Genomic DNA, 17,506 nt, shown 5'->3' on the forward strand with positions numbered 1-17,506 from the left:
ATGTATGTGTTTTGGGTACACTTTAGGGTATTGTTTTGGGTTTTTGTTTAAAGACACTGGACACTATTGGCAAGTGTCAAAGACCAGTCTTCTCACTTGATGTATCTCAACATATGCATAAAATAACAAACCTGTGAAAATTTGAGCTCAATTGGTCATCGAAGTTGCAAGACAACTATGAAAGAAAAAAACATCCTGGTCACACGAAGTTGTGTGCATTCAGATGCTTGATTTCGATACCTCAAGTTCTAAATCTGAGACCTCAAAATCAAATTCGTGGAAAATTACTTCTTTCTCGAAAACTACGTTACTTCAGTTGGAGCCATTTCTCTCAATGTTTTATACTATCAACCTCTCCCCATTACTCGTTACCAACTAAGATTTTGTGCTCATAATTATTTCGAGTATTTACCAATAGTGTCCACTGCCTTTAAGGGGGGGGGGGAGGGTATTGAGTATAGTGCTTAAGTCTGCCAACATTGGGCTAGATAGCTAAGTTGGTGGAGTGCTTCACACACATCTGTGTATGAGTAAAACCAAATAATATTCTTTATCCTTGATGTAAATTTAACATCTATTAAACTGTTAGAGTACCTACCCACTGCCACTGGTAAAATGCAACATTATAAATGCCTCTAGCCAATGGCCAATCTTATTCGTTTAGTGGTAAGACAAAGTGGTTCTAGCATTGTAACGGTCATTGGTTCAGATCCCACCCACGTAATATACCTGTGTTGTTGTGGGTTCTTTCACAAGAATCTGGAAAGTACCGAGTATACAGTGCCCTATACACATCGGTGTATTGGTAAAACAAAATAATATTCATTATGGTTATTTTTTTAACATCTTAAATACAAACATTTTCACAAGACTTTTAAGAACATGCTCACTAGAAAACAGCAGTTCAATTGCAAAACAAAGGATTTTTTATTGAAACAATCATGAAAAATATGATCAATATTAGTACAATAGAATATTTCATACAGAATTATTTCTTACAATTGCCATGATAAATTTGTTCTTAGAATTTTTTTGTAAGAGATAACTAATTCAGTTGCCAAACAAAAATACTTTTAAGGAAGCAAACAATAATTTATCAACTTATCAAATTTCTTAAGTATCGTCAAATGATACAAATTGTTCTCAATATTTGAGAAACGAATCAATCTTTTTAAGAAAAAATAATATACAATCACAGAAATATGATTGCATCCACATAACAAGATTTAAAATAATTTTTTCTATTATTATAGCAATATACATTCTTTCTCATAGTTAGATCAATAAATTATTAAAAGAATCGCGAAAAATGTGACCATCCATAACATTTCATTTATCAAGCATCTTATTTCATTGCAGAGACTTTGAAAATTCTATTAAAATTTATTAGAGAATCATTTAAGACGTTAAACAAAAGATACCAGTGTATTCCATAATAATTGTACAATTGTCCAATAGATAAATTTCATCATTTAATAAGAACTTGTATTGTTGTATCAATCAACCCAACAATATCCAACAAATGACCTTTATCACACTGTCACCACTTTCAGTCATGTTCCCTTTTTCCAATAACAGTAATGGATGCTAACATTCATTGCGCATGGCACCAGACTATTATTTCATCCAGCCTCAGTTTGGTTACATAAGTTGGAATGGAGTAACATCAAGATGGCCACACCGTGATAAAGGTCTATATTCATTTTGGTTTATCCTTGCACCGATTTGTGTTATAAGCACTGTACTCAGTACTTTCCTGAGTTCTGCGAAAAATAGGAAAACAAATATCCACCAATTTAGACACTGAACCAAGGGAGTAGTAAGAGCATTTTCTTTGGGTGTGAAATCCATTTTAGCATTTGGCAAGTAAAATTTAAATGTAAATATTTGGCACAATTGCCTTGTATTACAAGTGACTCTTTTACAATGGATGCCCTAAAAAAGTCAAGTTTCAGCATCCAATTTGTCGAAATATCTCTACATTTAAACAAATGTCCAATTAAACTTTCAGCAATGAGGAATGATTACAATTCAATTATCTTTTAATAAGCATAAAGAGTATTGCAGCTTTGGCAGTGATTTATTATATTTCTATGATATAACTACCCCTATAGTATTCAAATGAAAATTTATTATAGTACAATTTTCAAATAATGTAGAAGTCCCTACCCTCAGTAGCCTAATTCTAGCCAAGAAAAACATGACTATAGTTACTGGCAGTCCCATATTTTACCTACCCATGTAAGGTCAATTGAACTTCACTCTATCAATTGAAACAAGTGACACCAGCAGATGGTTTTGTCCCAAGTTTCAAGCGAATATAGTGAATTTCACTTCAAAAAAACTTTAGGAGAGGATACGCAAAACATGTTTTCTCCACCACTTCGATAGACCTCAGTGGTTGATCTTTTAATGCAGCAGGGTCTATACAAAATCAGCAAGGGAGGGTGAGGGGCGGGGGAATTGATATAAAGCTACGACTCCATTAAGGAGGGTTCCATGAGACTTTTAGTTCCCAGCAGTGGTGGGAAGTGAAAGGGTCACACTGCTTTCAAAATCGCTAAAAGATGTTGCCATTTGGAATTGCTCCTTATTCTATTCAAGGGTCATTCATGCACAAAAACACATGTGTTTTGCAACTAATGAGTAGTGATCTAAAAACAAATAATATGATCATTTTCCTCTTGCAATACAGCCAGTGGAACATACAATGTAGGTTAAGTCCTCCATTTTGTGTAGTTTTAAGCAATTTCTTCACTCTTATGAAGGGCCCTGAATTAAGATAATCTAGCAAGTTTGTCTAACCTTTCAATAAGCTCGCATTGAAAATGGAGGGAAAATGTTCTACGACAAGGGAAGGGGAAATGTTGGAAGATCATAGCAAAGTACAGGAATACAATTTTCATTCTTGTTATTGTTGATAAAACGTGCAACAATATTTGATTGATCATTTAAAAATTTGAACTTGTTTAATTCAAACTACTGCACATGATGGTAAAATTTTACAATGCACTAATATTTCATTTCATAAGTCTTTATGATCAGTGATTTTTCCTATATATGAGAAGAGTTTCAGTTTCTGTTAAATCAAAAAGCTGTGAATTAAGAAGATACTACTAAAAGTCAATCAATTGTAACGCTGTGGTGGAAACACCTCTGGTCTAGTTTTTTTTTATAGGTTCCGAAATTGAAACATCAATGCTTTTGCCACATTATTAATACTATGCTTTTAAAAATAAACAATCTAAATCTTTCAATCTTTTGGGAGGCTTTTGCTCTTCCCTGGACTGTTTAGTCTGAAGAATTAAAATAAATAATTAACAAAATATATTATTATTAATAACAGGCATATTTGATCCTTGGGGGGAAAACAACAATTTTCTGGCTACATGTATTAAGTTGCAATTTTGCTGATTTTCTTAGGGCAGAACAATAATATATTAAAAAAGGAAAACAAACTAGCATGCCTGTTATATAATACAAAGCATTATTTACCCTGAATCAAGTGACTTAGGCTTTGACTATGGCTATCAGCTGCAAAGCATTGAAAAATAGCACTTCACAGCGATCTAGCCAAAGCCACTCTGTCAACTCGGACACGGCCCGGCATTCTCTGAGTCCGATAAGTGCCGATAAATGCCAGCAAAATCAAAATCATTAGAGCCAAGACATAGCTCGTAAGAAAAAAAACGATCAGAAGAGAAAAAAAAGATCCGGAAAAAAAAAAAAGGAGTGAGTCAAGACTTCTGAAGGGGTGAAGATTGATTTGTCCTTTAGGAACTGCTGAGCTGAGAGATTTTTAAATCTAAGCGAGTGGATAACTACATGTAAGACATGTCCCAATTCTGTACTTGAAATATTAACTAAATTCACTTAAAGATTTTTTGTTTAAGAAATGATTTAAACTGCACACATAGTTATAAGTACTTCAATGGATATCAAATCAGCTGAAACATATTAAAGAAAAAATATTATATTTTAGAATCTTCTTCAGATAATTTAAAGATAGAACTGTATTTTTTTGTTACAACTTACATTATAAATCAAATAATTTACATATTTAAATAGAATTATACATTTTTTTGTAATATTTACAAAGCAGCAAACATGATTTCAACCCAAACAAAACAACTATTTACAAAAAACAATGCAAACATGATTTTGATCCAAACAAAAAACTATTTACAAAACATTCTGATAACGCCCTCTGTTGAGTACAAAATGAAGAGGTCAAGAAAAAACATGAGCAGTCTACATTTACAATAGACCCTTCCCATGAAATATGCTAATTGCGATGTTCCTTCATTTTGCCAACCAAAATGTTAGTGCACACGTGCTATGTGCAATAAACATATTAATGGGAATTAAGGGCTGATTCTACACCATGTAGTAAAAAGACACGTCAACTTGACCCAAAGTAAGATTTCTTGATCCCAAACCACCCCCATCATACTGTTCATCCTCCGCCATGATTACAATTATGCAAGACTCTGTAACTTCACACATGATGTTTGAACTTGCAGGCCAGGAAGAAAATGCACTGAGCCCATGGAGGCCTGTGGCCTCCGTTGCCCCTGGTTTTGGCGTTCTCGTCCCCCTTCAAACATTTCCAATTGACTATGAGATTTTCCAATGGAAGTGCCCTTTGCAAAAATGAAAAAGGCCTTCGCCATTCAAAGATGAAATTCCAGGCTCGGATAAGATTGGTATGCCTAAATCAGTGATATAAAGCAAAAGTTATTTGGGCCTTTAAGTCAACCCCTATTCTTCTGAATATGGAACAACCTCCCAGTACGCATCAGAAATTGTAACTCTTTGACATTGTTTACAAAATCTCTCAAAACTCACTTATATCAGATATGAAAATGATGGTTTTGCTCTTTTCAGCGCTTTGATCTTGATGTAAAAGCGCGTTACAAATATTTAGTTATATGTATGTGTGATGTATGTATGTATGTATGTATGAATCCTTCATTTTAGAGGATATACATGTACAAGTAGAAGGACCAATGACCACTACATGTGTACTACATGTGCAACTGTGACTTGACACCAACAGAGGGCAGTTCAATTGACAAAATAACTTAACTTAAAATGATACCCTGCAAAATAACTGCTGTTCGTGCAAAAAGAACAAAATGATGCGTAATTGTGACCTAGTTGTACACATAATATTGCAATTCAAGGGCTTCCCTTGGTAATAGAAAAAGACACATGAAAGACTTAAGTATACAAACCATGCACTCTACCATGTCTACTAACTTTAAAGGAACACGTTGCCTTGGATCGGTCGAGTTGGTCTTTGAAACCGTTTGTTATGAAATGCATATGGTTAGAAATGTTTTAAAAGTAGAATATAATGGTCCATACAAGTATCACTCAAAATTGCACGGTTTTCCTTTTACGTCGCGAACTAACACAGTCCGCCATTTATGGGAGTCAACAAATTGACTCTCATAAATGGCCGACCGTGTTAGTCGACGAGGTAAACAGAAAACCACGCAATTTCGAGGAATATTTGTGTAGATCAGTGTATTCTACTTTTACAATATCTTTCTACCCATATGCATTTTATAACAAACGGTTACAGAACGCTTTTCAAAGTAAAGACCAACTCGACCGATCCAAGGCAACGTGTTCCTTTAATGTGTAAACGTTATTTGGTTGAAACCCCGAATAACTTTATCAGTATATTGTAACATCTGGGTGGTTCTGTGTCTAGAATATAAGGGGATTTTATAATCTCATCCCTAACACAAACACCCATTAAAAGAGGCATACAGGCTTATACCTTAACATGTACATGTATGTAATACACATAAAGGTCAACATTTTCAGCATTTAACATCCAATGTAATCAAATTGGTTTTCCAATTAAAAACAATTTTCCTTAAATTTAATTATTTCATAATAGTCCGAGGTCTGCTTTGTCTACTCGAAGCAAATAATTTCAACTATCAATATGCACGATCGGCAGCAGTCAAAAGAAGCTTATAAAGATTAATTTTTAGAGAAAAACTGATTGAAATGATTGGCATTTCATACAAAGGGAAGTGTATTTCGTTGAAATTTCGTATGAAATTCAATCTAGTTTGATTATGGTTTGAGAAGTTTATTGTGAGTGATAATAGAAGAATGTTTCCAGTATCCCTACCATCAACCATCATGGTTTACATTTTATAGCATACCAAAAAATTGCCCAAAATGTGTTTGTGTTTTTTTCACTAAAAAAGAAGGGGGGAATTTAAAATGTTCTTGTACTCAAACACATTTTTCTCTGATTGTACATCAGTATACCACCCCTACCCTGAAAATTCACAACAGAATTTCAGAGATTCACAGAACACAATAAAGAGACAAAGCATTGGTGGAACATTACACCATGCCACATATCGAGCGATTCAATGAAAACAAATAATAAGCCCAAAGTGCAGTTTTATCTAAAATATTAATTTCTTCAATTACATCTATTGCATTTAAAAAAAAATGCTTTCCACGGTGAAACGCTTGTTGACAAAAAGTAGCTGATAATAATAATGACCTGTCAAAATCGGAGAGTAAATTTAGCACCATTCCTACAATGTAAGCTACATGTACTTGCTGCAAATGACATCATTAAATCGCAAGGAATAATTTGCAAAAAAGTGACTTGTGCACAACTCCTTAGAAACATTCTCTGCGAAAGTAGCCATGTGATGTAAAAAATTCGCTTCACATTTGCAATCACAGGAAGTATGTACCAGACTTAAATGTGTCATCGGAATTGTTCGTCTATATTGTATCTGGTTATACAGACAAGATTCAGAATTCATTGATTCAAATTGCATTATTGATCGAGCACAATCCTCCCCTAGGCAGATGGGTATTTACCCCTTGTACATCATGTATGTATGTACATGTGTCTAATGGGAAGGGATAGGGTGTGCGTATGATTGGGTATTTGGCTACGGGGCACCTTGCTCCACTGAGTTAGATCGAAGCAATAGGGGAGAGAGTATGGGTGGGGGAAGGGGAGAGGGGGTGGGGGAAGGGGAGAGGGGGGTGGGGGAAGGGGAGAGGGGGGTGGGGGAAGGGGAGAGGGGGTGGGGGAAGGGGGGAGAGGGGGTGGGGGAAGGGGAGAGTTTTGGTGGGGGAAGGGGAGAGGGGGTGGGGGAAGGGGAGAGGGGGTGACGAAAGGGGAGAGTGTGGGTGGGGGAAGGGGAGAGGGGGTGACGAAAGGGGAGAGTGTGGGTGGGGGAAGGGGAGAGGGGGTGACGAAAGGGGAGAGTGTGGGTGGGGGAAGGGGAGAGTGTGGGTGGGGGAAGGGGAGAGGGGGTGGGGGAAGGGGAGAGGGGGTGACGAAAGGGGAGAGTGTGGGTGGGGGAAGGGGAGAGGGGGTGACGAAAGGGGAGAGTGTGGGTGGGGGAAGGGGAGAGTGTGGGTGGGGGAAGGGGAGAGTGTGGGTGGGGGAAGGGGAGAGGGGGTGACGAAAGGGGAGAGTGTGGGTGGGGGAAGGGGAGAGTGTGGGTGGGGGAAGGAGAGAGTGTGGGTGGGGGAAGGGGAGAGTGTGGGTGGGGGAAGGAGAGAGTGTGGGTGGGGGAAGGGGAAAGAGGTGGGGGAAGGGGAAAAGGGTGGGGAAGGGGAAAGGGGAAAATGTTGGGTGGATCGTAAAAAATGAGGCAATTCTTTTACCAGTACAGTGACGGAAGTCCATTCCATAGAATCCAAAATGAGGGGGGAAAAAACAATTTGAGAGACACGATTGTGTAGAAAAACATTCCTCAAAAAATGTTTTCTAAATAATTAGTGCAAATGTATTTTGGGAGAATTGGTTAAAAAAAAAGTTAAAGTTTGGAAATAACTCTCAAAATGGCAATAAATTTTGTCAGTAATGATCTCAGATTGTGTATTCTTGATAGGGATTATTATACATATTTTCAGCGATATCTCAAAAACGTGACCCTTTGAAATTAATTTTTTTTGTCAGGCACGATGCCATTGTAGTTTTGTTTTCATCCAAAATTAGTTTAGGACTATTAAGTATAGATGGTTCAGTGGTTGAACACAATGTCCTTGTACTGTGTTTTCAGACAAAGCAGAACGTGCCTCGATGCAACTCATAAAGCCACTAATTGATTGAGGCCACCTCTATAATTCTGTAATTATTCTGGATTTGCCATTTAGATATGTCCATGGTAGCTTTCAGCTCATTTCAAGGCTATTTCTGTGTGCAGTTGTCCGTTGTTAAGTAAGCTTTCAAAGCATTATATACCCCCTGAGGCAAATAACATCATAAACTATAATGAGCCATTGGGTAAATTTGTTATTACTAATTTATTACATCATCAAACAGAGCAATTGCGCCATAACAGCATCATGAATAGACCTTTATCACAGGGTGGCCATCTTGGTTTTACTCCATTCCAACTCACTTTAACCAAACTGAGGCTGGCTGAAATAGTACTCTGGTGCCATGCTCAATGAATGTTAGCATACATTACTGTTATTAGAAAAGGGAATATGACCAAGATGCAGCGAGATAAAGGTCTATACAATTTGCGACTGGCATTCTGCTCATTTCTGCTAAGCAGAAAGTCGTTGAGCAATATTTTTGGCTTTTAAAAACAGCTGTATGAATTTGGGCCCTGGTTGCTATATGCTCTTGCTATCGCTCTCTATAACAAACATTTTCTCGCTTTTGATTGATGATACACATTCTACCTGCAATTACTTTCACTGCAGTTATCGATCACATCCTAGTCTCCCTATGGCTTATATAGACTCGTTAGAATGCCCCAAATTGAACATTAAAGGTACTGGAGACGTTTGGTAATTCTCAAAGACCAGTATTCTTGTGTATCTCAACATATGCATAAAATAACAAACCTGTGAAAATTTGGGCTCAATTGGTCATCAAAGTTGCAAAAATGAAAGAAAAAACACCCTTGAATATCTTTGTGCATCAGATTCATAATAAAAGGCTTCAGCTAAAGCCTTTTATTATTTGAGTGAGAAATTACCTCTTTCTCAAAAACTATTTTACTTCAGAAAGAGCCCTTTCTCACAGTGCTTGTTACTATCAACATCTCTCCATTGCTCGTTACCAAGTAAGTTTCTTTGCTAAAAATTAATTTGAGTAATTACCCACAGTGTCCTGTGCCTTTAATGAACAACTTCAAAGAAAAACAGAACAAATGATTGAGCAGCATCCCTGAGTTGAATGGATACAGCAAACAAACCAACAATGTCTATATAGGAGCACGTTCTGTAATGTTAGCACATGGCGAGATGGATCCGCTATATCAACACATCAAACGATCGCAATACTCCGCTTAGTAAATTTGCTTTTCCTGTAGTGTATTGTTTGAATAAGATCATTGTGGATTGAGCTCCAAGGTAAAATAGGGCACACTTTCAATTTATTATTAAGCAGCTTTTTTTTTATAACGAATTTTCATCAAACCCATGGCCAAATTTCATAGAGCTGCTTAAGCACAAAAAGTTGCAAAGCATAACAAAAATATGCTTACCAGACAGAGCAAGGTTACCAGCCAAACTACCATGTCACATTACTGGTGTCCTGCTCATTTCTGCTTAGCAGACAATTGTTAAACGATAATTTCTGCTTTTAAAAGCAGCTCTCAGGCCATTAAAGGGACACATTGCTTTGGATCGGACGAGTTGGTCTATAAAAAACGCTTATAACCATTGTTTTACAATGCATTGGTTAGAAAGATATTTTTAAAAGTAGAATACAATGATCCTGACTAATTTGCCTTAAAAATTGCGTGGTTTTCCTTTTACTTTGTGAACTAACACAGTCGACCTATTATTGGAGTCAAACGATTGGCTGACTGTGTTAGCAGTCGAGGCATATTTTTGTAGATCATTGTATTCTACTTTTACAACAACTTTTTACCCATACATTTTATAAAATACGGGTACAAACGCATTTCAAAGACCAACACGACCGATCCGAGGCAAAGTGTTCCTTTAAATATGTTAAAAAACATATCAGATACATGTAAATGTGGGTGTAAAATCTGGCTTCCTCGGCAGCGTAAACCAGTCAGATACTGTTGTGGCCAAACTGCAGTACATGTGTATACAAAGGATAGACATTACATGTATAATGCCTACTAGACTGTGCTGCTCGGCTTCACTCTGATGGGTCCAAGGTTCAATGTCTGTACTGCCCTAATCCACAATGAGTTATAGCTCTTTCATATAAAGTATTGCGTTTGTCTTGTGTCCCCCTTTGTGTGCTTACTAAATCATTGTTACACTGTAGTAAAATAATGCATTCATTTATTGACCAAATATCGTTGCGAACACAGGAAGTAAAAAAAGGCAACTGCCATCTTTAAAGTAGTCTCCAGACAGAAACACGCAAAAAATAATCTTCCCAAGAATTGGGTTAAGCTTTCTCTTAACCTCAATCCTTCTTGAATATGGGTTGTAATGAAATGTAATGTAATTTAAAATATCTTGCCGTGCTTTGCTCTTACATGATATTCAAGAAAAAGAAAATTGAATTTCCATCCAAAATTTACACTGAGAGAAAGATTGTAACTGGGGCAGTAAGATTGATTTTTTTGGTTATTGTGTTAACATTGACATTTTATAGTACACTGTTTATTGGCGCTATAGTCTGACGGAGCAAGTTGCACATAAAAGATATTATCAATTATTCCACTACAAAATTACACTGAAACTCAGATGAGGTAATTTTCGTGGAAGAAGAAATCGAGGTTCAGGATGAACAAGGATAATTTTGCATTATAAAAGGAGTGATTTTTTACATATTTGCAGAAATTTTTAATTTCCATAATAATGATAATAATAGCACAATCAGAAAGGGAATAAATTGTAATGAAGACACTGTAAAACTTTCCAGCTTACCAACTACTCACGTCGATCTGGTTTCCTCATCTCCTCTGGGATTTACGAATTGAACATTTGTTGACGAGTCTCTTGCTCGGTCTCTTGGTCAAGACGGGGACAATATCTGGGCTGATGGAGACCAGCTCCTCACTGCGCTGAAGTCCGTGAAACTCCATCTCTTCATGTTGGAGGCTGTTCACTTTGTCGACGGCGAGGCGTTCAATACCGGGTTGATTTCTGAGGTATCCCAAGTTGCAGATTGCTTTGTACTGATCCGGAATCTCCATCAAGACGTGTAGAGCGAAGGCCGCCTCGGAGTACTTCGCTTTGCTGCAGACCTGATGGAAGTTCACAAATTGGAAGTTGTCGAATCTACGCATGGGAAGGTGTCGTCGAAATGCTCCATGGCGTACCACGGACCGTCTCCGAGACCCACAACAACAATGCTGATGGGGAAATCTGAGGCTCTGACGATGGCGTCAGCGTTCTTGTCGCTATCGTCCAACTGTCCATCGGTGAGGATCATCAGAAGGTGATAAGTTGGTTTCTCTTTAACTGTATCGATAGCTTTATTTATAATGGGTACTAAACTTGTTGGGCGCTTCTCTGAATGATCGGGCATGCCCTGTTGTAGCAGTCCAGGACGTCTTCGAACCCGTAGCAAGGCTCTCCGTCCGGTTTTAACGAAAAGACCGTCGAGTCTTTACTTGTGACATCCCCAAAGCCGTAAACCGGTATGAGGTGATCAGAGTCAAAACGCTCCAGGGTAGCACCAATAATTGTTAAGACCCTCTGATAAGGGTTGAACGTTCTCCAGTTCGTCACGTCGTGAAGACACCGTGAGGCAAAGACGCTCCGCCCCTGCCACTCGTTGCTGGCGCTGAAGTCAACGCCGATGATGAGCTCACTCCTCTCCAGGCCAGCCATCTTGATAGCCTCAGCCACCTGGTCGAACGTGTTGAACCTGTCCACAAACGACATGAACGTCGGGCACTGGTTGAACGTCAGGCCCAGCTTCTCGAAGATGCTGGTCTCGTTGAACTTCAACTCCCGCTTCTGGGTGTGCTTCGGATGTTGCTGCTGTCCCGTAGGAGTCTCGTACATCTGGTGGAGAACCAGATATACCAAGATGGCGACGACAAATAGCACCAATGCCATGGCGACAAGTTGAGGCTGTCATTAAGGCGACGTAGTAGTAGAACTAGAGTAATCAGAATGCTGCTGTGGATCACTCAACTTGTCTTCAGTCTACCTACGGCAAGTAACAACAAAAACAGAGTTTTAGAAACAGGAGGCTCATGTTTGCATAGGCTGGAAAGAAGAATGCCATTGTAACCCTTGAATAGTGGGTATACTGAACCAAATCACCTGACGTCATCATCACAATAATTTTGGTTGCGCCATTTTGGGAGTCAATGTCCCGGAGTGTTTAAACAGTGTGGTGTGCATTTTTTTTAGGCGATGCAGCGTCCTCACTCTTACAATATTTTTCCATTAAATTTGACTCCCAAAACGTCCAATGTGGCAAACCATGGAGGCTCTTCCTTCCTCCATGAGCAAACATAACAGTGCAACGTGTAGCGATGGTGCAAGGAGTCAATACATAAAGTGATTGTTTATACTCACTTTATTAAAGTGGTCAATGAACGAGAGTTATAAAACTAGGCTTCTAAGCCAGACAGTTACTTTACAGAAACCTTTCAGGCTTTTCACACAAGCACTCCACAAGTACCAACAACAAACCCAAACTATTTACTGTTAAGAGGTTTGCAGTACATTATCAGCAGGACAAACAGTCATAAAAATGTGCTTATACAAAAGCAAATAAGTAAACTTTGAAGTTCTTGCATAAAAGTTGTCAGCAGAGCACGCAGCTGTGTTTAATTATGGTGTCAAACCGAGAACTTCTCTTTGTTCTCCCATTGTTTCAGACATCCCCATTGGATTTGTACACAAATCCAGGACGTCCTCGGTGTGACTTTTTCCCGGATCCCTTTTGTTAAGGACCTCGATTTGAATGCGTAGACATGCATGCCCACACAATCACGTTTTTTGTGTGTGTTCATTTTGACTTTGAATACAGTTCCCTATCATATATGTTTCACCCCTGTAAGCTAAAAAGTGAAGACAGGAAAAACACTTTACAAAATTGTTTGTTTTTAACCTGAAATGAGTAAGGAACTCCTCAATACAAAAAGTAATCATAATACTTTAGCTGGTTTTACTCAGTAAAAAAATCAAAACATTTATCAGGATCATTAAAGGCAGTGGACACAATTGGTAATTACTCAAAATAATTATCAGCATAAAACCTTACTTGGTAACGAGTAATGGGGAGAGGTTGGTAGTATTTAATACATTGTGAGAAACAGTGTCAGAAATAGTGTTTCGCAAAAACACTTTTGCTAAGAAACAAATGGTAGGTCCAAGAATTTTTATTGGTAAAGCAAATCTGAGCGTGCTAATAATACAAAACAGTTCTTCGGAAATCAAACCCAATTAGAATACTTTAATTTAAAACTGATATGCATTACTCTCCAGTCTCCACTCCTGAGAATATCTGCGCCTGACGTACGCCAGGGGTCCATGGCATCCATGCAAATACCACAATCCCCCAGTCTACCGTCGCTCCGGCATTAGAGACAACCCAATTTGCCATTAATTCAGCGCCTAAGGCTGCATGTATAATATTTCTCCACCAAGTTTAAATGCTACTGTGTACATTATGCATGGACTCATTTGTATTTAACAGAGTGCGCCGTGTACACACATTCTCGCGATGGAACGGAACATGGGGGTGAAGCGGTGCGATATATATTCCGCGTGACATGGTCGTTGTAGTAGATGACAATTGAGGGCTCCTCAATGAATAAACTTGATTAATCAATTTCTCACTGAATGGCCTTAGTTGGTTATGGGTGCAATCCATTGAACACGTAGGCCTGTTCAAATCAGGAGTGAATTTAATTGGATGTGAACATCCTGTTTCGGCTTCAGCATTCAACTCAAGTCAATTCAATTCAAAGTAGCATATATTTCCACATTAAATATTCTTTAAATAAAAGATATAGTAATTTGGATTCAAGGCAGTGGACACTATTGGCAATTACTCAAAATAACTATTAGCATAAAACCTTTCTTGGTAACGAGTAAAGGGGAGAGGTTGAGAAACGGCTCCCTCTGAAGTAACGTAGTTTTTGAGAAAGAAGTAATTTTCCACGAATTTTATTTTGATACCTCAAATTTAGAATTTTGAGGTCTCGAAATCATGCATCTGAAAGCACACAACTTCGTCTGACAAGGGTGTTTTCTTTCATTCATTATCTCGCAACTTCGACGACCAATTGAGCTCAAAGTTTAACAGGTTTGTTATTTCATGCATATGTTGAGATACACCCCAAGGCTAGTCTTTGACAATTACCAATAGTGTCCCGTGTCTGTAAGTAAAGTCCCCCAAAAGAAGGGTTTGTCAAGGAACAGCCTGTATACAACAACTAATTTAACGCGCCTTGAATTTAGTTCATGAAGGGGCACAGCAACTTTCCTGTGGTAAGGTAATTTGTATTGGAACTTTGCAATTAAGGGCACCTACAGCATATTAGGCACTATATATGGCAATTTAATTGTATATTTCATTTCATTTGTGATTCCATAATTTTTCTTGCTTCCATTTGCTTGCTATGTAAATTATATTAAGAAGTTATTTTGGCCTCGGGGCCCTTTGGGTGTTTTGAACTTGGCATTGGCGCCCTTCCCTTTGGCCTTGGTACCCCTCAAAGTGTGCGGCAATCGAAGGCCAAAGTGGCCTTGCCCTAAAAATGGCGAAAATCCAGGCCAGACACACTTTGGTTTTTTGATCAAGTAGCAATACTGTATTGGATCTTTAATATTGGACTTCGCTCTCAATCTAATTAATATCCCAAATTTGTGTAAGCTGAAAAGCACTTAGGGCTTGAATACAAAGAAGAAATTATGGATTTCAGAAGCTGAAATTAAATTGACATGATGTAAATCATTAGAGATGGTTGAATCATGCTCAAATGCAGTTCCGTCATTATTTATCAATGTGTCTTTTGTTTTCCCAAGACGGTCAAATGAAATCTGATTCTCACTAAATATTTCCGAAGCTCCAACCCCACATTATTATTTCCTTTTTAGAAGCTTGAACCCCACTTTTATCATTCCTTTGAAAGATGAGATGGTAATAATTAGGTCAGTGCTAGACTTGAATCACTTGATGTAGCTCAAGTACAAGTGAAAGTTGTTCATCATCTGCTAACTGTTAGTCCGTGACTGTATCTTAAAGATCTGGACACTATTGGGTATTGTCAAAGACCAGTCTTCTCACTTGGTGTATCTCAACATATGCATAAAATAACAAACCTGTAAACATTTGAGATCGATTGGTCATCCAAGTTGCGAGATAATAATGGAAGAACAAAACACCCTTGTCACACGAAGTTGTGTGCTATTAGATGCTTGAATTCGAGACCTCAAATTCTAAATCTGAGGTCCCGAAATCAAATTCGTGGAAAATTACTTCTTTCTCGAAAACTACTCCACTTCAGAGGGAGCCGTTTCATGTTTTATACTACCAAACCTTCCCCATTACTCGTTACCAAGTAAGTTTTTATGCTAATAATTATTTTGAGTAATTACCAATAGTGTCCACTGCCTTTAAAGAGTAATTTGCCAGCGGATCTGAGTGAAAGATACTGAGAACAACGACTCTGTTGCAGCAGATACTTTATTCTTGTAAAAGGGCAAGGTAGTTTTTCACTGATCAAAGGATTTGGGTACTTTACACAAAACACAATATCCACATATTTACATTATACTTGTTTGATGAAGATAATGATAGTAGAAAGCTTGGTAAACCTTAAAATATTACTTGCTGATGAGGTGCTGTAGCTTGTGAGAAATGAGTAAATGTCCCCAAAATATGTTTTAACATGCTAAAAATAATTTTTGTGACTTGTTTTACTCGTTCCTCAAAAACTACAGCACCTCAGCAAGTAATATTTTAAGGGAAGCTTTCTACTATCATTAACTTCAAACTGTGTGAGTTTAATGTAAATCTGTGGACATTGTTTTTGTGTCATTGCGTGTCGTGGGCCTTTTAGATAAGAACACCTCAAGCTCTGCTGTTTCTGATCAGCGTTCGAGTCCCGGTCATTACACGCGTGTCCGCAAACTTTTAGTTCGTGACTGTATCTTTTAGTTCGTGACTGTATATCTTAACGAGCGGCCAGCGGATCAGACTTAAAGATAGGACAGTGACTCTGTTCCATTCTTGTATGGGCAAGGTAGTTTTTAACTGATTAACTGAGCTCTGCCATGTCTGTAAGAGAAGCGGAAACTGCTAAAGGAATATTTCAACGTGAACCCACTAGGCTAGTCTTTGTGCAAAAAGTTCCTATTATACGTTATTGCTAGTGAATATTGTACGCCATGTTTTAACCAGTGGATCAGAGTGAAAGATAAGACAGTGACTCCATTTGAGCAGACCTGAGACTTTGTTCTTGTAAGGGCAAGGTACATGTATTGTTGTTTACTGATTTTAACACTAACCAAGCTCTGTCATGTCTCTGTGTGAGAGAAAAGAAAATTGCTACAGGAGCGTTTCAAGGGGCACCCACTAGGCTATAGTCTTGAAGCAAGAAGTTCTTATCGCTAGTGACTCACACGACTTGACTGTTTCACTGATTGAGGACTTTCGCTAGAAGAATACAAATCTGTGTATATCACTGTATTTATTTAATAGATGTAACTAAACAATTCTGTAGTAAGCAGACCCTGTTTTTGTGCTCAGTATGATTGTTAGCGCTTAGCAAGTTTGAGTGCTTCAACATCTAATTGAAATAAAGCCCTTGTCTTTGAGTATCAACCCAGACGTAGAAATACTATACAGTACTGACTGTCAATCCAGACTAAAGTTGCGTGTACATGTTTGTGCGGATGTGCAAGTACACGTGCAATGCACAAACTTGTGTACTGCTGATATGCTAATTTGAATTTCAGTGTTTGCACGTTACCCTGCCGCAAATGTCAAACTGTGTTCGACGACGAGCATATTTCCAATTCTGCATCCTTGGGGGTGGGGGGGGGGGGGGAGTTAAGAGAGGTACAGGGGAGCTTGTTAGAATGACCCCACGTATAAATCAAATCACTAACGCAAGGTGAACATTAACACAGATCTATCGAAGCCCCATCTCTTTAACTGCTCCCCCCCTCCTCCCCCTACCGAATCAAATAACCTTTCCCTGGCATTTTCCTGTGTGAAGTCGGCACAATGCCGCAACCATCGGCAGCATGGGGCTGGGAACACGTTTCAAAAGCTATAGGCTCTGTTTTGTGTCAACTTGCAGAAGGACAACATTTTCTTGACAATGTGGAAGACATCGATGTGCGGGTTAAGTGTCCCCCAGGAAGACTTAATTGCGGGGAGCAAGTGCAATCACGTTTTTAAAAAGTGACATGCGGATACTTCTTCCTGGTCATCTTCTAGTGTTTTGAAGATTAAGATTAAAGATTTAAAAATATCTAACAAACATGAAATTTGTCTTCCCTGTGTAAGCAGAATATTGTATACAAAAAAGGCATACGTAACAAAAATAGACAACAAGAGTGAAAAATTACAAAT

The 17,506-nt window shown here is 38.2% G+C and overlaps 1 pseudogene; it reads right to left on the reverse strand.

The window, feature by feature from the left end:
- Positions 1–9,811: 9,811 nt before the first annotated feature.
- Positions 9,812–17,506, reverse strand: part of LOC139939028 (uncharacterized) — a 32,865-nt pseudogene continuing 25,170 nt past the window's right edge.

Source organism: Asterias amurensis, chromosome 6, assembly GCF_032118995.1.
Source record: "Asterias amurensis chromosome 6, ASM3211899v1".
Classification (NCBI taxonomy): domain Eukaryota; kingdom Metazoa; phylum Echinodermata; class Asteroidea; order Forcipulatida; family Asteriidae; genus Asterias; species Asterias amurensis.